Source organism: Chelonia mydas, chromosome 2 (assembly GCF_015237465.2).
Source record: "Chelonia mydas isolate rCheMyd1 chromosome 2, rCheMyd1.pri.v2, whole genome shotgun sequence".
NCBI lineage: Eukaryota > Metazoa > Chordata > Testudines > Cheloniidae > Chelonia > Chelonia mydas.
This window is the reverse complement of record NC_057850.1, coordinates 206,937,345-206,963,870: the sequence shown is the minus strand read 5'-3', so window position 1 is coordinate 206,963,870 and position 26,526 is coordinate 206,937,345. Positions and strand designations below refer to the sequence as shown.

Here is a 26,526-nt window from a genome sequence, read left to right as displayed (position 1 = left end):
GGACTTTTCAGCCTGGAAAAAAGATGACTAAGGGGGGTATATGATTGAGGTCTATAAATTCATGACTGGTGTGGAGAAAGTAAATAAGGAAATGTTATTTACTCATAACACAAGAATTAGGGGTCACCAAATGAAATTAATAGGGCAGCAGAATAGGCAGCCAAAAAAAGTATTTCTTCACACAATGTACAGTCAACCTGTAGAACTCTTTGCCAGAGGATGTTGTGAAGGCCAAGACTATAGTTGTGAAGGCCAAGACTATAGCAGGATTAAAAAAAGAACTAGATAAATTCATGAAGGATAGGTCCATCATTGGCTATTAGCCAGGATAGGCAGGGATAGTGTTTCTAGCCAGTTTGCCAGAAGCTGGGAATGGGCAATAGGGGATGGATCACTTTATGATTACCTGTACTGTTCATTCCCTCTTCGGCACCTGGAGTTGGCCACTGTCAGAAGACAGGATACTTGGCCAAATGCACCTTTGGTCTGACCCAGTATGGCCATTCTCATGTAATATACAGTTGTGTCTGTATGTCTTATGTATAGAAAAGGGCACATGTTGATACACCACAGATTTTTTTATTTTCATTTTTTCTTTTGAATTTTGTTTAAAAATTCTGGATCGAATCCTCAAAGCTGCTGTGTACCCACTGTCACAATTCAGGTAACTGCCCCTATATTCCCCTGCTGTAGTTCACCAAGATCATCTGCTTTTAGGCTCCCAGCTGTCGCCTTCCGGGCCAGAGAATTGCATATCTTTCCCTGTCTACACTGTGATATCCCCAGCAACCCAGATTGCCTGAAAGGCCAGCATCTGTGCTTTGCTTTGCTTTATCTGCAGAGGCTATGCCCAGTGTATTTCCCACAGTTACAAGCTACCACACAGGTCTTTGCAAACAAGCACATTTACACTTGAGGTGAAAGCGTCACAGAGAAAACAATAAAGAACCTACTGCATTCTAAAACGCTTAGCAGGGGTCATCCCAACTCCAACCCTTGGCTCTGGTAAGTGTCAGTCCTTCAAAACCCACAACTGTTTCCCCACGCTTATAAGTTCAGAACTGTCTCCTGTGATATGCCCACCATGAACAGAGGTGGATTAAGATTTACTGGGGCCCTAGGCACAAAGAACATTTGGGCCCCGTACACACACACACACACACACACCCCCCACGGGGCCCCCTGCTCCTCCCCGTCTCACTATGGCTCTACCCCATGCCTAGCCAGAAGCCAGGCCATGGTAAGAGCTGCCCAGAGGTCCTGGGCTGCTGTAGGGAGCCGTGGCCCTCCACCTGTCCTGGACCACGCACCCTGGGGGGCAGGGACATGGGCCAGGGGCTGCTCTCTGGCACCCTTGCTCCTTGACCAGGGCAGGTGGAGGGTCCGGGGCTCCCCAGAGCTGTCCAGGCTCCCTGGACCGCTCTAACCACAGTCTAGGGTGACTATATGCCCTGTTTTGGCCAGGACAGTCTCCTTTTTAAGCCCTACCCTGGATATTCTGACTTTTTTTGCAAAACTGAGCAATTGTCCATCATCAGTTGGCAAGAGCAAATGGGACAAATGCACAATTTTACTAAAAAGGGGCTCGGGAGTGGGGCAGCTCCACATAGGGGGGCCAGGGAGCCCCCTACAAGGGAAGGTCTGTTTACAAATACAGGGAAGAAGGGAGCAGTGGGTGTACATATTTCAAAGAGGGGAAATTTTGGCAGTCTAAAAGGCCCATTCAAATAGGCAAGGAATGAATCTGGTGAGAGAGGAGCAGAGAAAAGCCTAGATAGCTTATATGTAATGTACTGGGTTGGCTGGAAAAGTCTTTTTAAAAAATCAGCTGTGAGAGGAAACCAGCTAGGTATTGAAGACAACTGCCTTTATTGTTTTAAATAAGCTAGAACTGACTATCTTATTGCAACTGGTTTAATAAAGAAAAATATGTAATAATTTAAAATTCTTCAATTGTTCCTGTCTAACTTAGATACAATATGTAAATTTTCTTTTTCAAATGGTTGGAGAAGCTGATGTAGTCAGAGTGTCTGGGTACTGACTGTGGATCCAGAAACATGAATTCTTTTCCTTGCTAGGGGATCTTTTCTTGCTGCATAACTTTGCATTGTTGAGTTTCTAAATCATAAAATAATTTTTACTTACTTACCTCCCAGCAGGGAGTGAGGATTAATTATTTAGCTTTTATAAAGCAGCTTGTGGTTTAAAAACACTAAATATAAGATACGTATTTATTGGAAAAATACTAGATCGTAAGTTGCTCAGGGCAGAATCTAAAACACTAATATAAGATAGGCAGCGCAGAAATAAATATGAATGAAAAAAATGGTTCAATGCACTAAAATTGTGGCTATCTTAAAGTTGTCATCTTTTCAATAAAGTGTTTGGTTTTGAATTAATAACCCTGCTGATACTTGTGACAGTAGTTTTGGAGCCTGGCGTTTCAGGTGAGTGAGTGTGGACAGCTGCAGCTAGCTGAACACATAATACAGCATTATGCCACAGAACTCTGCCCAAGTGCCAAATATTGTAATAGCTGAGACACTAGGCTTTTTATTAAAACAGTATTGTCTATTGGTAAGTGTTGGAGACTGGGAGTCAGGACTCTTGAGTTCTCTAACGAGCAGGGTGGCCAATTTTGGTTGAACATATACCGGGCGGTTTCATCACATGACATTTAATTAAAGATTAATCTTTAATTCCTGGAGACTCCTGGACAATCTTGGAGGGTTGGCAACCCTACTGACTAGCAGTGATAACTGATTCACTTTATGCTTGACTGTAGGCAATTCACTTAACCTCTGTGTGTTTTACTATACCTGTGTGTAAAACGGTGGGGGGCAGGCGGAAGGGCTCGGGGGGGGGGGGCAGCTCCGTGCAAGAGGTGAAGGGAGGGGAGAGAGGGGCTCGGGGTTGGGGAAGCTCCTCACAGAAGGGAGGGGAGAGGAGAGATGGGTTGGCGGGAGAAGTTCCACTTGGGAGGAAGGGGAGAGAGGGACTTGAGGGGCCAGCTTTGTGGAGAAAGAGGGGGAAGGAGAGCAGCTTGGCCAGCTCTGCATGGGGGTTGGGAGGAAGAGAGATGTTCACCCTACCACAGCTCTGGTATCTGGCCTGGCCAGGGGGCGGGACCTCAGGGGAAGAGGAGGAGCAGGGCGGCGGGTCCAGGGTTCCGCCTGCGGGGGCTCCCAAATTGGCCAGGGCCCGTGGGCACAGGCCCCATCAGCCCATGTGGTAATCTGCTACGGACAATGAATAGCTCAGTCTTCCATTAACAGAGCTTGAACCTTTGATCGCGAGTCTCCAGGATTAGGTGATCAGCAGACAATCACCCTCTCCTCAGAGCATGACTTCAAGAGGCCAAGTTTTTGTATAACCGGAGCTGGGGAATTTGCAATAACCTCTCCCTTGGTATTCCCCAGGAAATCCATTTAACATTTATTGTCCCACAAGTCCATTCTTGTCTGGCACAATTTCAATATAGTCCTTTGAACCCCCTGCCTCACATCACATCTCCCACCTAGAGTGGTAACATACAATCCAGGCCCATAATAATACATAAACCATTCATTTAATACAATGGACCCCAAAGATACTTAACCTTAATTCAGTAATGTCTCTTGAGGATGTGGCAGGACGGTGCCAGATCTGTCTGACCTACAGCTATCTTTCTAAGCATCAGCAGAGCACCTCCCAAAATATTTATGGATTCAATACCACAGCACCCTTAGGCACAGAAATAAGTGTCTTTTTAGGATTTGGCCCTTATTTGCATGCATGGTTAAGCAAGAGCTTTTCCTACTCCATAGAAAGCTTTGGTTTGTGAGTGATCTCAGAGGTCACTATGTGTGACGGCTGCATTAGTTGTGAGGGCAGGTTGCTTGTTTGTTTTCACAAGGCTGTTAGGGTACCACAGCTCTGTAACGCATGGCGTGGTATTGGCAATGATCACAGCAGTGATGTAGCTGTTATGGCAGCAAGAAGATCTCCAGTAAACTAAAACACCAGTTTTTAAAGGGTAGGAAAAAGCCACCCTCTGAGACCTGATGGGTTAGGCACCGGGACAACAGTTTATGCACTGTTACACATAGGCATATGGTCCAGTGCAGCACACACTTGATTCAATGCAGAAATACTTTGGGTAGCCTCTTTGCCACATATCAAAAGCAGTGCTATGAAGAGACTAGCCCTGCCTCTGGAGCCTCAGTTGGTTAGTGAGCTAGCCGAAAATCCCACCCTGACTTCCTGCTGCTAGTGCTCCACCAGCTGGAGGATGGGATCTGGGAAAAGGAGACTGCACGGTGTGGGCAGCCAGGGGCCATCTTTTGCTGCTACTGTAGGGACACAGTAAGCCCAAAGAGTCTGACAGGCCAGGGGATAATCCAGGTATGTCTCCAGTGCGAAAGAGACACTCCTAATCTGGGGTGTAAGGTTGGAAGGACATGTTGGATGTCTGCAGGTTGGACTGTTATTAATTGAATTAGGATTCCTTTATTTGTTAGGTGTCTGCAATTTACTGCACTATACTTCTACTGTATAATAGCTGTGGGTAATTAACCACAAGTGACTGTCCTTAATTGTTCCTCTTAATGGTCTGGGTTCTGTCCATCCCAGAAGTGGCTGATAAAGACAGCAGGATACATCTGTGTTTTGTAATATCCCTAGGTAAATTTCTACTTCCTCAAAGGTTGCCAAAGGGGTATGCACCCTAGGCAAGCGGGTGATAATTTGGGATGATACAGACAAAAAGGCCTCCAGTTCATGCTTTATGAAGGATTTTCTTTGACAATGGATTTTAATCTGTACAGCACAAAAGAAGGCTCACTTCTTAGGTACAGCTGTCATTCAGCAATCATGGAGCTGGTCCTTAGAAGTTACTTTATTCTCCAGCCCTGATTTTAATTTCTAGCAGCAGAGTGCAGTTTCTGAATTGTAACATTTGAGGCCCTTGATGGCCTTCACCGACATTGCCAGCAATGAGCACTGGAGCTAATGATGGATCATCTAATGTGAAAGGGCTGTAGGGTGACAGCACCATTTTGCATCTTGAATCTGTCACTTCCATGTTGCCTAGCTGCTAGAATCCTGATTCTCTCAGTGCAAATACCTCATTTAGCAGCTCAGCATTAGCCAGCATAGTTGAGTACTATGCATACCTGGCATTTACATATACAGCACCACAACACTTTAGAGTGCATCTATCCCAGGGGTGGGCAAACTTTTTGCCCTGAAGGCCACATCTGGGTATGGAAATTGTATGGTGGGCCATGAATGCTCATGAAATTGGGGGTTGCAGGAGGGTGTGAAGGCTCCAGCTGGGGCTGTGGGATGGGGCTGGGGATGAGAAGTTGGGGTGCAGGAGGGTGCTCCAGGCTGAAACTAAAGGTTCAGAGGGCAGGAGGGGCACCAGGGCTGGGGCAGGGGGTTTGAGCATGGGAGAGGCTCAGGGGCAGCACTTACCTCAAACTCCCAGAAACAGCGACATGTCCCCTCTCCAGCTCCTATGCGGAGGCGCAGCCAGGCAGCTCTGGGTGCTGCCCTGTGTGCAGGTGCTGCCCCTGCAGCTCTCTTTGGCTGCAGTTTCTGACCAATGGGAGCTGCAGGGGTGGACCGTGGGGGGGGGGGAAGGAGCCAGAGTGGGGATGTGCCTCTTCTTCCGGAAGCTGTGTGGAGTGGGACAAGACCCCGACCTCGCTCCCCGGCTGCAGCGCTGGAGCAGGAAAAGCCCCAGACCCTGCTTCCCGGCGGGAGCTCGAGGTCCAGATTAAAACATCTGGAGGGCCGGATGTGGCCCCCGGGCTATAGTTTGCCCACCTCTGAGCTATCCAGTACTATCCTTATTTCCATTTACATAAGATCATGATCCAAAACACCATATGCTGGCACCCATTCACTTCAATAAATATTTTTGCAGAGCAAGGGGTTCATATGCATCAATAAAGTAAATATATATACAAGTCTGGTGAAAACCACCACACTGGTGTAAACCCAGTATGGCTTTGGGTTGGAAGTGAAGAATCCCTCCTCCAGGGACATTTTTATTAATTTGTGTGGGACACTAGTTTGAGGAAAAGTGACATCAGATCTTTAATGAATGAGGAGGAAGGATTTGGGGATTATAAGCCTACAAAAAGAAAAACATCCCCCAACACCAGAATGGCCCATAAAAACTACATTGATTCAAAGGGTAAAGAATACTGCATTTCTAACACGTCTCCCTGCAATACCTCAATTTCCCTAGCGATTTCCGATATAAGTAGTGACTGGAATTGACCCTGATAATTTATGAAAGTTGATTCATTTTCTCTGTATTCCGAATAGTTACTGCTGGGATTCATGACATTTCGAATAACCCTGGTACCCTTAAAAGATGGTGAAAGGGGGATAAGAGAACTCTGACGTCTGGTCATCAGACCCTTTGTCATAAGTTCACAGTAATGCCACATCAGTAGTGACCAAAAGTAGTCACCATCTAAAGACTACCCCCCACCCCCCGTGCCTTTTCTATTTACATTTTGTATCTCTGGGTAGATAGAGATTCATCCACATCCTTTTTTAGTACTTTGGAATTTGTATTCCCTGAATTTTTGAGTTTCAGATTTGAATGGAGCTGGAAACCTATAATAAAGTCCTGTTTGAAACCACCAAGTTGTATCTGGCTTCAGATCAAAATCATGGGTCTGATCCTGAACTCCAGCTATGAATACCCTGAACTTTCCCAATTCAAGCACTGCCACTCGGGACCATCTCTAGCCACCAAAGATATTTCTTTGTTTTTCATCGTCTCCATCACTTGGCCCAGCCTTGCTCACACCTGGCCTGAATTTTCAAAAATATCTGTGAACAATTTGACAAACTTGCCCTAAGTTTTAGGTTTGTCTTGAAACAAGAACCAACCTTGCTTTTGTGTCATCTGGATGTGTTAAATGGATATTACATGGGTGATTTCAGCATGCTGTATTGGGCCAAGTCCATACCTGGTGTTAGTCAAATTCTACACTGAGGGAATTACGACCAAATGAAACTGGCCCATTATTTGTTCGCATCTTAATCCATTTGTTCAAAAGCTATAGCATCATTTTGGGAATGGCATCTTAGTGCCCTCTAGTGAGTATCAGAGGCTGAGGCACACTCTATAAACTGTAAAAAGAACGAGGAGGACTTGTGGCACCTTAGAAACTAACACTTGTATTTGAGCATAAGCTTTCGTGGGCTAATGCTCAAATAAAGCTTATGCTCAAATAAATGTGAGTCTCTAAGGTGCCACAAGGACTCCTCGTTCTCTTTGCGGATACAGACTAACACGGCTACCACTCTGAAATCTATAAACTGTGTTTCCATTTACATTGTTTCACAGGACCCTGAACTTAAAATGAAAAGACAGTGCCAATAAGATCTCACCACTGTGCGTGCCCCACTGCAAGTCTACCCGTTACTCAAAATGAAGGCAGCAGTCTTTTACCTTTCAAAACTGGTTGGCTGTGTGATGGTGTGAATCCTTGTTGGGCAGGTCTTGGTGTCCAAATACCTAGGAGCCCTCATCTTCTTCACTGTAGCATCCAAACGCCTGCTCCTCATGTCTCTTTTCCGTTTTCATGATCAAGTCACATGGTTCCACAGGGCACAAGGGAGCAGAAAAGGGACAGTGTCTCCATACATGCATCTTTACATGCCTAAAGAAATCCAGAGCAATGCAAAAAACAAAGGAACATCCCAGAATTTTTATTTGTATTATAGCAGTGCCTAGAGACTCTAAACAGGGACATGCAATCAAGTGTGTGGAATGACTCCCGACAGAAGGGGGCTTCTACCCTGTCGCCCCACATGAATGGAACTGACAAGCAGGAGGGAGAGCAACTTGTCAGAGTAACTAGGTGATTCACACTGACATGCTGTGAACCTGAGCAGTACCCATGTACATTCTAGAGAATGAGGATGGTCTAGGGGTCAGGGCACTACTCTGAGACTCAAGTTCAATTCCCTGCTCCATCACAGACTTCTTGTGTGAGCTTGAGAAAGTCACAAAGCTTAACTGTGTTTCAGTTTCCCATGTGTAAAATGGAGATAATAGTATTTCTTAGGTGTAAAGGATCAATACATTGAAGATTGTGAGGTGCTCAGATCCTGATGACGGGGTTCATATAAAAATCAGTGTTTTAACAAAAGGAACAGATGCTCATGCATGGATGTAAATTTGTGCCTGAAACCCAGAACCCAACTGATAGGGCTAAATTTAATTTCTTAAAATAATCCTTTAACAAAAGAGTTCTCTGTCTCTGCCTAAAAGAAAGATGGATGTTTAACATATTGATTAAAAGAAATGTGGTGACTGGAACTGATTAAAATGTTCATCAGTTTTTTCAATGAAAAATTACTTTTTGATGAATGGAAACGTTCATGAGAAAATTTCTATTAGGGCTTTGTAAAAAAACAAAACAAAAAAACAAAATATTCAGTTTTCAGTTGTTGAAAACTGAAAATTTCAGTGAAAAATTCCTAATGGAAATGAAAACATTTCATTTTCTTCAAAATTTAGTGGAGAATAAAATACATTTTTGAACTATGTTTTGAGGTAACAATTAATAGGACACTTTCAATTTAAAAAAAAAATCACACTTTTATAACAGTCGTAAGTATTTAAATTCATACAGGTTACACCAAAGGTTACTGTAACAAAGTTCAGAGACAAACTATTTCTCTTTCTTTCCAGTTTCTTCACTTTGTGCATTCAACATTTCTTTGTGTATATTTAGTTTCGCTGTTTCCCTTCTACAGTCGTCTTCCTCCCTTTTGGTTGTGTGGTCTTACACAAAACAGGGAGGAAAACCTTTATAAAAAATGTGTTTGTACTGCCACCAAAATGGGGAAAGGGATTTAAGGGCCGCTATAATAGCGGAAACTATTTCAAATTCTATTTTTTAAAAGCTGACTAGAGTAGAAATTGAGTAGAGCTCAGGAGTTATGAGAGTATGATACAGCTCAGTTGAGAGGCTTGGGACAAAGAGGCTTCTGTGTGAGTTATTGGAATCGTAACATACAGTAATTGCAAGAAATGAGAAAATGGCCACTGTGATTGCATAATCTCCTGTAGACACAAACACAACAACTTTACAACCTAAACCAGAACTGACTTGGGTTTGAGGCACAAGATGAAAATATCGGATATACATTGTCAGTAAATATGAATCTCTGTAGTCCTTTTTTTCTTGTATCTTACAGTCATTTGCATATTAACCATTCTCCCAGAATCTTTATGATATTGCAAAGAGTATCTTTGAATTCTAAGGCCCAGAGCATTAGTTCTTAACCTGTGAGTGACCTGTACTCAGGAGTTTTTAATGTGATTGAGTGTTGGGTTGTATCTAATTATCAGCAGCAGCTCCAAGTCTGTGGGAATATAGATGTTCAGGGAAAAGACCCCTCAAACAAATAAAAGTGTCTACAGAAGTATGTTATAAACAAAACTGGGTGACTGATAAGGGATATTTGTTATTGCAGATGGGTTCTGTAGCGGATAAAATAATCACCCATTGAAAAATGGGTAACCCATTAAGAACTGTTGGTTGTCACAGTTGTTAGTAATAATGACCAGGTTAGAGAGTCCTTTTTACTCATCAATCAAGTAAACTGAGGATCATACAAGAAATTTCATGAGTAATTAAGAAACAGAACACATGGTAAAATGAATTATGGGAAAGGAATTTTTCCTCCAAAAAGCAGTTTCTTTGTCTCACACCCTATAAAGGGGACTAGTGTTGGAAAGTTAGATTGAGAATGAACACTATCAGCATTGCAACCAGGTACAGAGAAAGGGACCAAACTACCACCTCTTCACCATCTACAGGGGTAGATGTATCTTTCTGTATAGTGCTGTCTGCATCTTTGATTAATAATCTTTGACTACATAATTCCATTTGAGTCTGCTAGCTGAGCATCTCGAATCATTATCCCATTCAAACAAGTAACAACAGAATGAAACCAACGTGGATGAGTCAAGTTCTTACTGATGCCTCACGGAAGAAATGTTAAAGCAGTTGGCTCTCAGGATTTTAAACTACAGTGGTTTTCACACGGGCTAGAAAGAATTTTAAATGTTTCAAAAGTTGTTAGCAGATATTGAGTTGGGGCACGTGACGGTGGTGATATTGCAGAGCAATCACGGAAGCTTTTAGAGTTGAAAATTCCCTGAGAAACTTGATGATTTTTTTTGTGAAAACTAAAAAAGGAAAAAATGTCAGTACAAATTAACTGAACATCAGAGTGAAAATCCATGAGGGGATGGTTTAAATAGGTACAATAATTAGGTTACTGCCAGTAACATTTCATCTGTAAGGTGGACAAAACCAAAAAGCAAGTAAGAGCCATAGCAGTGAAACCTTGCCTCCTCTAAATGATAAAATGGGGGAGAAAGGGGGAAAGCAGTGAATAAACTGCTCCAGAAAAAGAATTGCAATCACAGCAGTACGGGCTTCTGTGTGGGCTTGTCACCTGAATAATTACCTAGAGTTCTAGGAGGGCTTGTACAGCTCATAAGAACGGCCATACTGGGTCAGACCAATGGCCCATCTAGCCCAGTATTCTGTCTTCCGACAGTGGCCAATGCCAGGTGTTTCAGCGCGAATGAACAGAACAGGTAATCATCAAGTGATCCACCCCCTGTCTCCCATTCCCAGCTTCTGGCAAACAGAAGCTGCCATGGCTCCACTGCTCCAACTTAGACAAGCTAAATTAAAGCTAACTCAGGTATGTTTACGTGAGTTGCAACTGCAGAATAGAGATACTCTGGGGCCTGGTCTACACTACAGTTAGGTTGACATAAGGCAGCTTATGTCGATCTAATTATGTCAGTGTACACACTACGGCCTTGTCCTGCCAACGTAAGTGTCCTACTACACCAACACAATAACTCCACCTCCACGAGAGGTGTAGGTCTTATGTCGGTATAGTTAGGGTGATGCAGTGTTGGTGTAGATACTCACTTACTTACTTCCTCTGTTGGCTGTCTCGTCAATTTCAAGGCAGGGAGGGGCTGGAGCGGGGACAGGAAGAGGCAGAGAGCAGGCGTGGCCTCAGGGCAGAGCACCCACCTGGAAAAATAAAAGCCAGCGTCTTGGCCTCTGGGTGAATGAATAAATAATACTTTGTTTTGAAGATGCTGTTTGTGTCACTTCAAACATCTTGTCACAAGTTCCTGAAGAGAAATATCACTGGAACCAAATGCAGTTGGTCCTGTCACATTATCATGGTTCGGAAACAAGGGTGGGCTGCAACCCAGAGGGCCAGTCTCCTAATGCTTGAACTGCAAGTTTCCATGCAGAGAGGGGCGAAGGTCATGAGGCCTGTCCCTTAAGGGATGCACTTGAGGGACTAAAAGGGATCAGTAATACACAATAATGCTAATACATTTACTGTAAGTTTGTATCATTCTCCAAAAGTAGCATGTTGAAATCTCATTCTATTATTGTATGGATTATACAGTGCACAGGGAATAATTTAGCCAATATCGCTCAAGAAAGTGGTCTTCAACAGAGCTTTCTTAAAGACTAATTCATCTGGACCTGGATTCTTAGAAATATCAAGTGTTCTTTGCAAGATGATTGAGATTTGATGGGGGCTCTGCATCTTGCAGGATTGTGTTTTTAATATCCTAAGAACGGGGGGAACAAGTGTTGGATAAGAGAAGCTTTCACCATCTTCTGGTGTTTGGATCTCAAATTTAGGATAAAAAAAAAAGAAAGGTCAAAACCTTACCCCAAGCAGAACTTTCACGCCCTGCATGGTGCACCGATTATGAGATGGGAGAGATCAAAAATGTTTCGCTCTGTTATAATTAGAAACTAAAACATCAGTGAATTCTAGTAAGATTTTTTTTAAAGTCATTCCAGCCTCCAGACTCACACTCAGTGTGTCCCACTGAGAGCTCCCCAAATCTTTTACATGCTTTCATTTGCCCCCTTTCCTCTTTCACACAACGACAGTTATGTATTATCCATTTACAGAAAGGGAAGTTTAAACCATATAGTGGGAAGCCACAGAGCTTTCAGGCTGTAAAGTGCTTCTCCAACTCTGCTTTACTGGACAGCATTTTTTTTTTTCCAATTTGTGAGGTTTTATTTAATGTTAGGCAGCACCACAGTTGCTACTGCTCTGTCAGCTGTTGCAGATTCTCACTGTCAGTCTGTCACTACCAGAAAAGGTGTAGATCTCTACGTGTATTGCAGTCTGCCTTGTCCATTTGTTCTAAGGGATCTGTTACCTGTAAGACAAGCTGCTACAGACTTCCTGAACAGCCACTGGTGGTGAAAAGCTGACATCTCCCAGAGCTGATATTTCCCAAGGATGCAGGCCAGTGCTAAAATAAAATGTACAAAAAGTAAAATGAAGCCAAAACACTTTCGAGAGCTCTCACTGCTTTTGAATCTAAAATATCCCTATCAATTACATTCTCTTCAAATCAACTGAAATTAGCCCCAGAGGAACTGTGGTTTCCATTCAGTCTTTTTTATTCCCCCTTCAGTATAGTTTTCTCTTATTGCTCCCACTTCTTTCCTTCACCTTTTATCAAAATCTCTTTGCCTCGCACCCTCGCTGCCTGCCCCTATCTCACTCAAACCGTGAGTCAGATACCCAAAACATGCTACTAAAGAAAGAATTGGGATCTTATTTGCTTTCTGAATTCTGAGCCTTTTGGGGTCATATTTTCCAGATTTCTTTCACAATGACAAGGGCTAGAAACAATGATTTTTTTTTATTTTATTTTTGTTTAAATTCTCACATGAACATCTGACTCCAGGAGCTGAAGAGTTCAGAAATACACCAAATTTGGTGAAAATTAACAACATTGAAGGTTTGGCTGAGCATAACAATTTTAGAACCTTCTGAAGGTCCCCCATCATTAGCTTTAAGTGTAATACTGTTTTGATGAGGCTGGTGAGATTTTCCATTTACTTCTTATTGTTACATTATTTTAACTTCTTGTTACCAACACTAATCCTTGAGGAAAAGGCCTTGCTGACCACAACTGTATTTTTTTTTCTGCTTAGTCATTCTGCTGTTTTACAGCATGTTACCATCTTCATTAGTTCAGAAGTATTCATTTTATGTCCCTCACATTCTTGTTGTAGCTGTTAATGTAACAAAAATATTCCTTGACTGCACAGAACAGGGGCTCTCTAGAACATCCTATAGTCACAGCTGTCCCACTTTCCAGTGAACAGTTTTTTGCTCACATCTTACATGATTTTAGTCAGCTTTGTCTCTGTAGATGCCCAAGACATCCAAGTGTGTGCACACCTGACAAGCCTTCAAGACATCACTTCATGGGCCATGGTGTAGCGGTCCCTTGCTCTCAAGTGGGGAGGGAGGCCTCACTGCATCAGGCAGCAGCTCGGGTCCCGCTGGAGGACCAAGCGGTAAGCAGTCTATAGCTTGTAGCCTCCTAGCAGACACAAATAACTGTTAACTGTCTGGAGCTCTCAACTTTTTGATACCAGGGACCAGCTGCCTTCCTAAACTGTGTAAGGGAGCTCTCGGGGACTGGTGCCGGTCTACAGACTGGTTGTTGAGAAAGTCTGATCTAAAAAAGTCTAGAAAACTCATTTAGCACAGTTCTGTAACGGTGGTGTCCCTCCATTGCTGGACTAAAAAGAAATAGTCCCTTGAGGATACTGTTTTGATGCACTGTAAGTAGTATCAACAAAAGTAGATCCAGCATCTCAGCAAAGGTGACAGAATAAGGCCTGGCCTACACTGTGGGCGGGGGTGAATCAATCTAAGTTATGCAACTTCAGCTACGTGAATAACATGGCTGAAGTCAACGTACTTAGATCTATTTACTGACACCCTCCCGTCAACTCCGCCTGCACCTCACGCCCTGCTGGAGTACTGGAGTCGATGGGAGAGTGCTTGGCAGTCAATTTATCGTGTCTAGACTAGCCCCGCCCCCCACTGGATGAATCGCTGCCTGTTGATCCAGCGGGTAATGTAGACAAGCCCTTAGTTACTGATGGGGGCAGAGTGAAGCTAAACAGCCTCGCAATCCATTTAACAGAGCTCCCATTGCAGAAACAGCGACAAATAGCCAATAAATATAGGTTTCAGTGTAGCAGCTGTGTTAGTCTGTATTCACAAAAAGAAAAGGAGTACTTGTGGCACCTTAGAGACTAACCAATTTATCTGAGCATAAGCTTTCGTGTGCTACAGCCCACTTCATCAGATGCACACTGATGAAGTGAGCTGTAGCTAACGAAAGCTTATGCTCAAATAAATTGGTTAGTCTCTAAGGTGCCACAAGTACTCCTTTTCTTTTTGCCAGTAAATATAGTTAATGTTTAGAGAGCACTTAGCTAAGAAGCTGAAAGTATATCCCTGTTTTTTGGCCAATTCCTGACTTACTTTTCTGAGGGAAGGCTGCTCGCTCTCCAGCTATCACAGTGTTGGGATTCACTGAGTTCATTACCCTCTACTGCTCTCCTGTTCTCCTACAAGTGGTTAAGCTTTTCAGATCCTTGCCTCCTGCCACAAGAATAGGTGCAGCCACTTCAAGCTCACTTTAAGTCACTCCCTGTTGACCAACTAGCAAGGAGTGTAACTAGCAAGCAGCTGGCACCATCTCAGAAAACCAAGACCACCTCCAGCTGGCCTTCATCTGAACCTGATAAGTAAAAGCAGTGAGGGATCTTTTAAAAAAAAAAATCAAATCTAGATCCTGCACATCAAAATGCACCCAGTACTATCAGGGTAAAATAGCATTGTTAGTTTGACATGTTGTGATCGACTGCATTAGGTGGAGTACCTGTTAAATGAACACTGGGATGTGAAGTATTATCCGAATAATGCATCACATTCTCCCCCAGTCTGCAATTTAACTTCTTCCAGTTCAATATTCTATAAAAGAAGAACACAAAGAAGATAAATATAAAATATGCAGGCATTGCTCTCTTTTTAAAGAAGAGGAAAGCGGGAGCTGTTGTATGCAAGCTTCATATCTGTAGCTGTTACATATTGCATATTTAGTTAACTTTTCATTTTAACTAAAAAATTTCAGAGGTCTACAGCTGCTCAGGAAAACTCTTGTGATACAAAACATAAATTTGTAGAGCACAGCAATTGTATGGATCTAGTCCTTAATATATCATAGGGAAAAGCTGTTTCAGTTTTGTGGAGCAACATTAACAGCTGTTTATCAATGTATATGTTCTAATGTTTTATGTATTGGTTCTTCCAGAGTAAGTGATATACATATGAATAAAGCCATATTCAGTGTTAGGTTAGTTTTTGTGATTTGCCAGTACAAATACATGAAGAATCAGTGATATAATCTGCCCTGTGGTACCTGACACTTCCAAAAACAGTCTCTCTGGGAGAGCTGCTTTTAACACTTTTGCTGATGTCCTCAGAACTTTGTGAGGCAAGAAATACAAAGATTGAATGGCAGATGATACTTATTCTATATTGTAAAAATTCTGTCAAACTTTCTCAGTTATTAGAGTCCCAAGGCCCATCTCCTGATCCTGGGGTTGAAGTGGAGAGAAAGGGAAAAGGTAGTACCACTCGCTTAAGATGTCAAAATTAGACTTCTCGGATTGTGCAGATTTTCAGAATTTGACCAATGTGTTTTCTGGGTAGGATTGCCAACACTGTATATCAAAAATAGTACCCCTGCCCCACCTCTCCTCCTAATATTAATTATGTATTATTGATAATAAGCAGTACTAACCTACATTCACCAGGAGCATTTCCTGCTGCTTTTTGCAGCACTCAGCTACTCCCGATCTTGTTGTACAGAGATGAAAAAATAAGGGACGTCCCTTGTAATAAGGGACTGTGGGTAACCCTGTTGGTAAGTGGTGGTATCTGTCAAACCCACCTACTCAAGGCACTAAAATGTCCTTCCACTCACTGAATTGTCCGCATCTTCATAATCTTCATAACACGCTCTCCTTTCCTACATGTTTAACAATTTCATTGCTCAAATGTTTGACATTGAAAATACCATTTGCATTAAGATGAATGGGCACTTTAAGCTTCTCAGAGCTACAGTTTCATGCTCTCTGCAACCTTGGAGACATTGCTTCTTTGGTTACACTTTGAACACATTTTCAAGGATTTTTTCACACCATAACTGTTAGAGATTGACTTTAAAAAGAAAAATGAAAGCTGAGACTTGAGCAGGATGAAAGAGGAGCTAGTGCACAGTACTGCCACAAATGGTCCTCGCCCCCCACCCCCTTCCATTGGGATGGAATACAATACAATAAGTACAGGACTGAACATTAACACTGGTACCACAGCAGCTGCTAGCCTCCCCAGAGGGAACTAGGAGTGCAGTGTCTCTTGTAGCAGAAATGAGTCAGGATTCTGTTGTAATGAACAGAAAGGGGACCCTTAATCAAGACACAAATCCAGAGCCGTGACTACAGCGGGGTGAGAGGGGCGGGAGTGAGTCAGCAGGGGGCATAGAATCAAGCCCAGTGGCATCAGCTCCCCCTCAACCCCCGGATTGGGCCTAGCAGCGTCGGTTTATATAATTATAGTGCGTTCCTAAATCCTGGCCTAAACCGAACAAACTACCACAGGCTTTGGATCAGGCCCCTGCTGCGTACTATTAGTAACTTGCGGAAGACATTTGTTTAAATGTTTTTAAAATGATGTAACACTGTCCCTTTAAGCCCCTAGTTGCCTGCCTCACAATATTCTAGGTGAAACATACTTATCCTTATCTTAATCCTCTCTCTCCTTAATTCAAGATGGATTTAAAATGTGCCTAAAGGGAATTCTTATATTCAGATACAAACAAGTTTCACAAAATTTCAAAAATTCGTCTCAAATCTATAAAGATAATATTTATTTGCCTCTCTCTCTCTCCCACATTCCCCCAAGGTGTCCTTCTGAGAAAGACATCTTACTAATAGTCAATATGAAGGTGGTGTTTCAGTTCCTTTCTCTCTTTCCTTCCATCTGTCTACATACATAACAACCTTTCTGGATAACGGGGACAAACTTTTGTCTGACAAATGCTAAGGATCAGACCATTCAAAAGAAAAGGGTATCAATAGAACTATAAATTCTATTGTCCTCCCAACCAAACTGTTACTTTTACCCTGTATACACACAGCTGGAGAGGATTTCTATGGGGAAGGATTAAAAAGCCAGCCCCGAAATTCAATGGCTCAGTTTGAGCAATTCATTCATTCTTGCCTATAGCTATACTTATTTGAAAAGAGCCTCCGTTCTACATAGATTTTCAGCAGTGATTTAACTTTCCGTGTTTGACTGAAGAGTATTATGCAGGCTTGATTTCAGTGAATAAGTTTCTCAAAAGTATTAGTATATTTTCAGAATACTGTATACCCACTAATAAATTTGGAACTTCCTGTTGTTTCATCAGTAATCAGTTGTAATTGCTTGCCAGAATTATTATCCTCAACACTTTCTCTGTTCAGTAGGTCTCCTAACCTTTGGTAAGCTAGCTTCTGTTCTAGGGGTAGGTTGCAAGATAGGGGTAGGTCTGCAGCAATGGATGTATTTTCCTATCCTCTCACAAACAAGTGGGTTGAGTTTAGCGCATAATCCATTTTGTCGCAAAATGCTTCCTATATGCTCCCTTCCTTCTCTCCAAGGAAGGATTTTAACTATCATAACCGACACAAGTTTATTTTCTAGCACAGAGTTAGCATTCGCTTCTGTTCTATTCAGGTTCTTACACTGCATTCATCCCTGTTGTATCAGAGGCTCAGCTCCACAAAGATACTTAGGTGCCCAAACCCCAGATTTAGGCACCAAAGGCCCAAATTTAGGTGCAATTGTGATCCACAAAACCCCTGCTTGGCTGCCACCTAAACTTGTAGGCGCCTACATTCACTCAATGCCTACATTTTCAGTGTAAAAGATCCCTAGGCACCTAAGTTTTAGCCTCTGGGCATGCATACTGCTGCTTCCTTTTAGGCAGCCAGATGCCTATTTCAGCAGCTCTCAAACTGTGGGTCAGGACCCCAAAGGTCGCAATTCCATTTTAATGGGGTCATCAGGTCTGGTGTTAGACTTGCTGGGGCCCAGGGCCAAAGCTGAAGTCCAAGCCCCACTAGGGTTGCCAGGTGTCCAGTTTTCGACTGCAATGCCCGGTTGAAAAGGAACCCCGATGGCTCCGTTCAGCACCACTGACCAGGCCATTAAAAGTCCGGTTGGCGGTGCAGCGGGGTAAGGCAGGCTCCCTGCCTGCCGTGGCTCCACACGGCTCCCAGAAGAAGTGGCATGTCCCCGCTCCGAGCCCTATGCATAGGGGCAGCCAGGGGACTCCGCACGCTGCCTCAGCCTCAAGCGCCAGTTCCACAGCTCCCATTAACCGGGAAGCACGACCAATGGGAGCTGCGGGGGTGGCGCCCATAGACGGGGCAGCGCGCAGATCCGCCTGGCCATGCCCCTACATAGGGCCGGAGGGGGGACATGCCACTGTCTCTGGGACCTGCTTGAAGTAAGTGCCACCCGCAGCCTCCACCACCCCGTATGCCCCAACCTCCTGCCCCAGCCCTGATCCCCCTCCCACCCTCTGAACCCCACAGCCCTACCCCAGAGCCCTCACTCCTCCCACACCCCAATCCCCTGACCCAGCCCCCTCCTGCACACCAAATCCCTCAACCCCAGTCCCACCCCAGAGTCTACACCCACAGCGGGAACCCTCCCCCCATCCCTCCCCCACCCCCCAAATGCCTGCTCCGGAGTTCCCTCCCACACTTCGAACCCCTCAGCCCCAGCCCCCTCCTGTACCCCAAATCCCTCATCCATGGCCCCACTCCATAGCCCACACCCCCAGCCAAAGCCCTCACACCCTCCTGCAACCCAATCCTCTGAGCCAGCCCGGTGAAAATGTGCAAGTGAGTGAGGGTGGGGAGAGCAAGTGACAGAGGAAGTGGGAGGACGGAGTGAGCAGGGGCGGGGCCTCAGAAGGGGCTGGACAGGGGCAGTGCCTCAAAGAAAGGGCTGGACAGGGGGTGGGGCAAGGGTTTTCAGTTTTGTGTGAGTAGAAAGTTGAAACCCTAAGCCCTACTGCCCAGGGCTCAAGCCCGAGACCCATCACTTGGGGCCAAAGCCCGAGGGCTTCAGCCCTCGGCAGCCGGTCTCAGATTACAGGCCCCCTGTCCAGGGCTGGAGCCACGGGGCTTCAACTTTGCCCCCGCCTTCTGGGGCAGCGGGGCTTGGGCTTTCCCCCACAGCCACCCAGGGCAGCAGGACTCAAGCTTTGGTCCCCCCTTGAGGGGTCATGTAGTAATTTTTGTTGTCAAAAGAGGGTTGCGGTGCAATAAAGTTTGAGAACCGCTGGCCTATTACATGCCTGAGCTCCAGCGTGATCCACACCCCAGGGGAAAATAGGTGGGGGTCACCTATCTTGCCTACAGAACCCAATCTGGAGCACATCTACCAAATCAAGACCTATTCAAAATCTGGTGGTGGAGCCACCACCTCCCACCCCCTTTATAACTAGAGCCTTGTGTGAAATTCTTTTTAATTTTTACAACGTTTCATTTTATTTTTCAGGAACTTCCTGTTTCATTTTATCGAAGGTAAAGGGGAGGTCCAGCCCTGTGCACTCACCCTGCAGCTGGTGCTCCTGTCCCTCAGAGCTGGACATTGTGACTTGATGCAAGGGGTCTCAGTGCCACTCACTCAAATTTGGCCCAGCTGTCTCTCCGTCACGATGACAGAGGGGTGGCTGGGCCAAACCTGAGCAGCACTGAGACCCTGTGTGCTGGCTCACAATGTTCGGAGTAGGGAGCTGGACCCTGCCCCAAGGGACAGGGACTGCAGTTGTGGGGTGAGTTTTTCATTTTAATAGTTTCTTCATTTTATTTCACATTTGTGAAGAACACAGGGCTCTACTTACAGCACAGAGGGTAGACCCCCCTCCCCCAGAATGGGGGAGACCTGTGTTCAATTCCCCCTTCTGCGTGATGGGAGACAGGATTTGAACAGGAGACTCACATCTCTAAGGAGAGGTGCTCAAACCACTGGGCAACGGGGAATCCATAAGTCCCTTTGCGGATCTGGGCCCAAGCACCTTATTCACTTATGGAATCATAGAAATGTAGGACTGGAAAGACCTCAAGAGGTCATCTAGTCCAGCCCCCCCCGCCCCCCGCCAGGGAGCGGAGAACAATGCCACACATAGTCTCAAGCCTACCTCTCTCCCTATGCTGCTTTCTTCCAAAGCAGTGAAGAGGCTCCCTGAGGACTGGAACGACACAGGGTTAGTACCATTTTTCTCCACACAGATCAGCTTTTTTGCTCCAAGATGCAGAGGGAAACATGTGCCTCACTGTATGCAAATGGTTATGGTGATGCCAAACCTATTACAGGCCAGTTCAAGTAAATATCTAGTTACCTAAAAAAGATTTGCTCCATGCTGACTGTAATGATCCCATAGTCAAGTAGGAGCAAACTACAGAAACACTAATGACATCTGTGCACAGGAGTGCATTTTAAGGTTAGATCCTCAGATGGTATAAATCTGTATATTTAAACTAGCTGAGGATGTGGTCTGTCATGTATACTATTGACTGGGAACCCCAAAATGAACGTCTTAAAAAAATCCCAACAATTTACAGTACATACTCTGAATCCAATTCTGAAAAACTGCAATGCTCCGTTTGTCTTTAGGGTCCTATGCAATGATCTGTAAAAATAATCTTTTATGGGCCATTTTTGCAAATGCTGAAGGACATGAGAAATTCTCCAGCTGTGACATCATCATAGCCACAGGTCTGAAATGGAAATGTAAAATCCGTGATTTGTAGTTTTACTTATAAAAGCAGAGACTCCATGCTGTTGAGGCCAGGAATCAAGCCAAGATATCAAAGAGTCCGTTCCACAAAAATTAAACCACAACAGCTGAAGAACAAAGTTTGCATGAGGCTTCTGTTAACTTGCTGAAAATCTTAATGGAGTTAAGTAGAATATTAACCTCAGTATTCATTATCCCAGCATCCCATTTATCAGAAAATTGTTAGTTCAACAACAAGTAGCTCAAGTCTGATTTGTTTTGGACTCACTAACATCATTAAGCTGTTTATTTTTTCCTCTCATAACCAAAACTTTGTTTTTGCACTTAAAGGAATAAAGACAAGTTGAAATCTAGCAATTAAACTAAATTATAAGCCTTTTTTTTAAAGGTGCTACTCTTGCCATGAGAGCACCTTCTAATTTTTTCTGATCACCTCTTTTTTAAAAAATTTTCCCCCTCTTCCTTTGCTACTGTGTCAGAGACCCACCCAAACACGGGAAACTGACTATACTGGATAAAGAGTGGAATTGACTATCCACAAGGTGCTGTGAAATGCACAAAGTATAACTGCGGGGGGGGGGGGAGGATTTCTCTGTCTAATCTTTCATTTACAGTGTTCTTAGACATTTTTTGTAATAATAATAGGCAAAAAAAAGATTTGCATAAACAACCTTTCAATTTTATGGTTTGATCACTTATTAAACAAACACTGATGCTATGGAGACTTGAATCTTTTACCATGACACTGTTACAGACTTTCTGATCTCATGACTCTGACTTAATAATACTGATTCATAGTTAACTGAAAACTATCAAAATCTTGCCTCATTAAGAACTGAGTTTGCACCTCCTTCCCATTCTGAGACCTTCAGATATATCCAAATGAATGGTAATGAAAATGGCTTAATTCAAAGCCTGTCCTAAACTGTAAGAAGTGTATTGGCACTGGGCCATGGTAATTCTGAATTTACTCTGTCCCCTCAGAATAGCAAAACACTATGCCCTGATCTACACTACAGACTTATGTTAGTATAACTACTTTGCTCAGGGGTGTGGAAAATGCACACCCCTGAGCAACGCAGTTATACTGACTGAACTTGTGTAGACAGCACTGTGTTGATGGGAGGGCATAGGTACTGTCTTCACTAAGCACTGCAGCCGTGCCACTGCAGCATGGTAAGTGTAGACAAGCCTTATGTGTAAGTACATTTTTCTCAAGGATACTCACAGCAACCACAGAATTACAAGTGACCAATCTGGGCTCTCACACTGTTGCATTTTCCCAGGGAAGAACAACTGACTCTCACTTTTTATAGGTTTCAGAGTGGTAGCCGTGTTAGTCTGTATCAGCAAAAAGAACAAGGAGTACTTGTGGCACCTTAAAGACTAACAAATTTATTTGAGCATAAGTTTTTGTGGGCTAAAGCCCACTTCATCAGATGCATGCAGTGGAAAATAAATACAGTAGGAAGATATATATATATACACAGAGAGAGAGAGAGACACACACACACACACAGAGAACATGGAAAAAATGGAGGTTGCCATACCAACTCTAACGAGAATAATCGATTAAGGTGGGCTATTATCAGCAGGAGAAAAAAAACCAATCTTTTGTAATGATAATCAGGATGGCCCATTTCAAACAAAGAGTTGACAAGAAGGTGTGAGTAACAGTAGGGGGAAAATTAGCATGGGGAAATAGTTTTTAGTTTGTGTAATGACTCATTCAGTCCCAGTCTTTATTCAAGCCTAATTTAATGGTGTCCTATTTGCCACTGACACCACTGAAAGATGCTGAAGAAGACAAGGGGAAGAAACAAAGACTATTTAAGGGAGTGGGGAATAAGGAAGACTCAGAGTGAGTGACGAAAAAGAGAAGGCAAATTCCACCTTCCGTTACACCTGTGTGACTCCAAGTTAAGAAAACAGTACAGTCCCCAGTGTAAATGAATACAGAATTTTTTCCTCAGAAAGACAAAGGGAGAAGAGACAAGTACATGCTATTGTCAGCTGGACCAAATGCTTAGAGAAACTAAGCCCAAATAAAAAATCAGTTACCTAATGTTTAAATTTTTTAGACTGGAAGATTTTCCACAAAATGCAAGGAAAGACTGTTTTCTGTAACAGCGTGTAGGGATGTATTCACAAAAATATAAGACAACTTAGGCCCTACTTTCACTGAACAGCTCAGTGTACCCGCTCAATCCATGTACAAAAAAAAAAAGATTACTCAGCTTGATTTTGGTTAGCAATACAGACCCAATCTTTGCAACCATTTCCCAACCTTAACACAACATGGTTTTTGCACAGTTTGATGTCTCTGTAGATATATATTTTTTTAAAACTGTGTGTCACTAAACATTTTACCAGAGTATCCCAATAGCAGGTTGGTAGTTTGATTTATGAACAAAGCTGGAAGAGCGTATGGGACAGATCACTGCTGGTATGAATTTTCATAACTCCATTTACTTCAGTGGAACTATGACAGTTTATACCAGTTGAGATCTGTCCCTAAGAGTTTGGTTGCTGGGTGGTGTTGGGTGGGGATGCAAGCCATGCTGCAATAGCCATGTTTGGACGTATTCATATTTGAAAAACAATTTCAAATGTTGTTATACACGCAAGGGTCTAATCCTGTAGAAACAGCTTCATGGCCTGTGAGGCATTCAGTGTAGGATCCGGTCCTTCATGAGAAACACTGTCATTAGTTAATGAAAGCTGGGGTATCTCAATAATTAACAGAAGAAATGGATCTTTCAAGAAGGAGGACAGTGGGTAATGCTGAATAATTCAGGAATATGACAAAGGGAACAAGGATACAGTAACTTTATATCTGTCTGTTTGCATTGGTCCAACAAAAACATGTGAATATCAGTTTTCAAGACTTCTATTTCTCTCCCATAAAGGTTTCTGTATGAAATAGTAACATGATTTTATAACAGCATAAAGCAATTTTGGAATCCTCCTCAAAACACAGGGTAACGTTCTGACAAATAAAGAACTGTTACATATCTTTCTACTGTACTAGAATATACCCAGTGTGGATAAATTGTTTTACATTCGAAAGGCAGGCTATATACAAGTATAGTGGATCTAAGAAATTGTTGTGTGATTGATCGGTCACAGGCATAATAATAAAAAAGGAAACTCCTCAATGAACTTAATGACCAAATTCAGAGCTGGTGTAACATGGTATAACTTCGTTGAAGTCAGTGGATTTACACTGGCTTACAGTAGCTCTGAATTTGTCTCAAATGGTGGGTATAGTCAGAAAGGTGGTCCCATAAAGACAGCATCTTGATACACCAAACGTATGCTCCCCAGGGGCCAGACTCACCCCAGTAATCAGGTTAGTTTACTAGAAAAAGACATTTCACGGGATCATTTTGTCATCTTACAATGCGCATAGCTCTACTCCTGTCACATTTAAAAACCAACCAACTAAAAGCTTTAAATCTAAACACTCAATAGCTGCTAAATTTTAACTAGATGCCTGGTCGGCAACTGAAAGGTAAATATCCGTCAGTAGGAAAATGGGGAATCATTACTATTGTCAGAGCAAACCGTGTGCTGCATTTAATTGCAGAAGTCTGGCAAAACCTGAAAGAGTGGGGGGCGGCGGGAAATGCAAAGAGACTAGATCACAGTGACAGACCAGAAAGAAAAAGCCTGCTGCTGGCTGGGATTATTCGCTTGCTGTAGCTTTCCTCAGTCCGACAGGACCCAGCCAAATTACATAAAACAAAATGTATTTGAAGTGCCTTCTTAAAATGCCTTAAGACCTGCTGTGAAATTCATCAGGAAGAAAATGCAATTGTCTATGTTTACCAGGACCTGGCCCTCACAAGTTTTTCCCCAACATGCAGAGAGGACAGAGTATAGTTATAGTGCTAAACACTTGTCATTGGATCACTACAACCGTGTATGTGGTCACAACTAAGGAACATGTGACTCCCTGCTTATCTCTTTGTAAGGTCCGGAAGGAAGACTAGAAAGCCCCAACCCTGCAACATGTATGCACATGCTTAATTTTACTGCTGTTAGTAGTCACCCTAATTTCAAATGTATTAGAGTATGTGCATGAAGTGTTTGTAGGATTGGGGCCTTGGAGAGCATTAATAAAATTGCCCTATGCAGCAGCAGGTGTCCCATTCTATTGAACTCTCAGGCAAAAAAACCTGGTTACAGCGAAGTTAAGCCTAGACCTGGATAAATTTTAAAAATAATTCACCTAACCGTCTCTAGTAAATCAATTTTCCCCTTCAGCTACTGAAATACATTTTGCACACTTTAATGTTCTCAAACAGCCACAGGAAACCTACAATATTTTAAGACAGTGGTGGGCAACCTGAGGCCTGCACATGGCCCACTAGGGTCAGCTGCTGGCAGGCCCTGCCTGAGGATGGTCAATGTAACACTGTGTCACAGCCTGCCAGCGGATTATCCTGACAGGCTGAAGACAGGCCACAGGTTGCCCACCACTGTTTTAAGGTAATTTAAAAAATAGAAATTATGGAAATGCACAGTTAATATTTCTACAACAATTTTAAATCAAAACCTTTCCTGTACTCACAGAGGATTGTATCATCAGTTATGGCACGGTCTCTCTCTCTCTTTCTCTCATTATTATTCTCAATCACAAAATGCTGGGAAGACTTCTCAGGGACCCATGAAATGCCACAGAAGTCCTACTTTTTAATTTATGAATAAGCAAAGAACATAACAAAAGACAATCATTCCCCACCATTTATAAGCATGTTTTTGTTGCCAATCTTAAAGGTATCATGAGACATAGTTGTTGTGCTTATGTATACAAACATCTCATGCAGATATAATCAAATCGTGCCACTTACATTGCAAGATCATAAGTTAGCATAGTTAGTTTACTTTATAAGGTGTTCTGAGAATATTAGGCCCCTATTGTATAATGTATTCCAGTACTATTAAAGTCAACTGGACTCAGAGAGTAAAGGAATTGGCCCAACACATCAGAAGGCATGATCCAGGACCTTAAAATGATTTTGTACAGCATGCTGAAGCTATAAAGTTCTATAAACTAGGACGTTCTAAATAATTTTTATTCATTTTTTTAAAAAGGGAAAATAAAATGGAGCCGAGCAGAGTATACACCAGCCAAAAATCGAACATGGAAATTACACGAATAGATTCCATACAGAAAACATTCTTACATAAGAAACAATTAAAATTCTTTAGTCATCCTTTCAGTTTTAACTTCTGCAAACCCAGACCAGGTTTCCCTAGGTACCTCTCCTTTTTCATTTATTAACCTGCACCGCTTGCTTTGGACTTGCACTACATTATTTCACACTGTCTATGCCTAACTACTTATCTAGCACCCAGAGTTGTATACTGATAGTTTAGATCTGTGGGCATCCTGCTGGTCAAGCCTGCTGCCCTGGCCTCAGGAATTAAAACCCCAAGGGTTGAATCAGGCCTGTAATCTCCTTGCACCTGTGTTTTCAGACGTGCGCATAGTGGATACGCGGGCGGAGGATGAGATTCAGACAGACGCACCCTGCTACTAAGGCCGGAGCGCACAAGTGCAAGCCCCAGAGCGCCCCAAGCCAGTGGGAACCTACCAGGGCAGATGCACCCTCAATAGTGCACATCACGCTCGCTGCGTGTCACCTTTTGCTCCCCCAGGCTGCAGCTCCGGCTCCCACCGCCCTCACCTGGGCTCCCTGCCTGCTGCCGGCTGGCAGCCGGGCCCATCCGACCCGAACCCCTCC

The 26,526-nt window shown here is 43.4% G+C and overlaps 1 long non-coding RNA gene across 4 annotated transcripts in view; it reads right to left on the bottom strand.

Annotated features, from left to right (window-relative positions):
- Positions 1–26,472, bottom strand: part of LOC119565402 — a 39,977-nt gene extending 13,505 nt beyond the window's left edge. For 3 of the 4 annotated variants that reach the window (XR_006289012.1, XR_005224030.2, XR_006289011.1), the window contains exons 1-5: positions 26,377–26,472; positions 14,792–14,883; positions 12,254–12,349; positions 10,985–11,084; positions 7,460–7,670 (exon numbers count right to left, since the gene is read on the bottom strand). This is a non-coding gene — a long non-coding RNA (uncharacterized LOC119565402). Of the gene's footprint in view, positions 1–7,459; positions 7,671–10,976; positions 11,085–12,253; positions 12,350–14,791; positions 14,884–26,376 lie in introns of all 4 variants that reach the window. The other variant, XR_005224031.2, reaches the window with a different exon arrangement.
- Between the last annotated feature and the right edge of the window lie 54 nt (positions 26,473–26,526).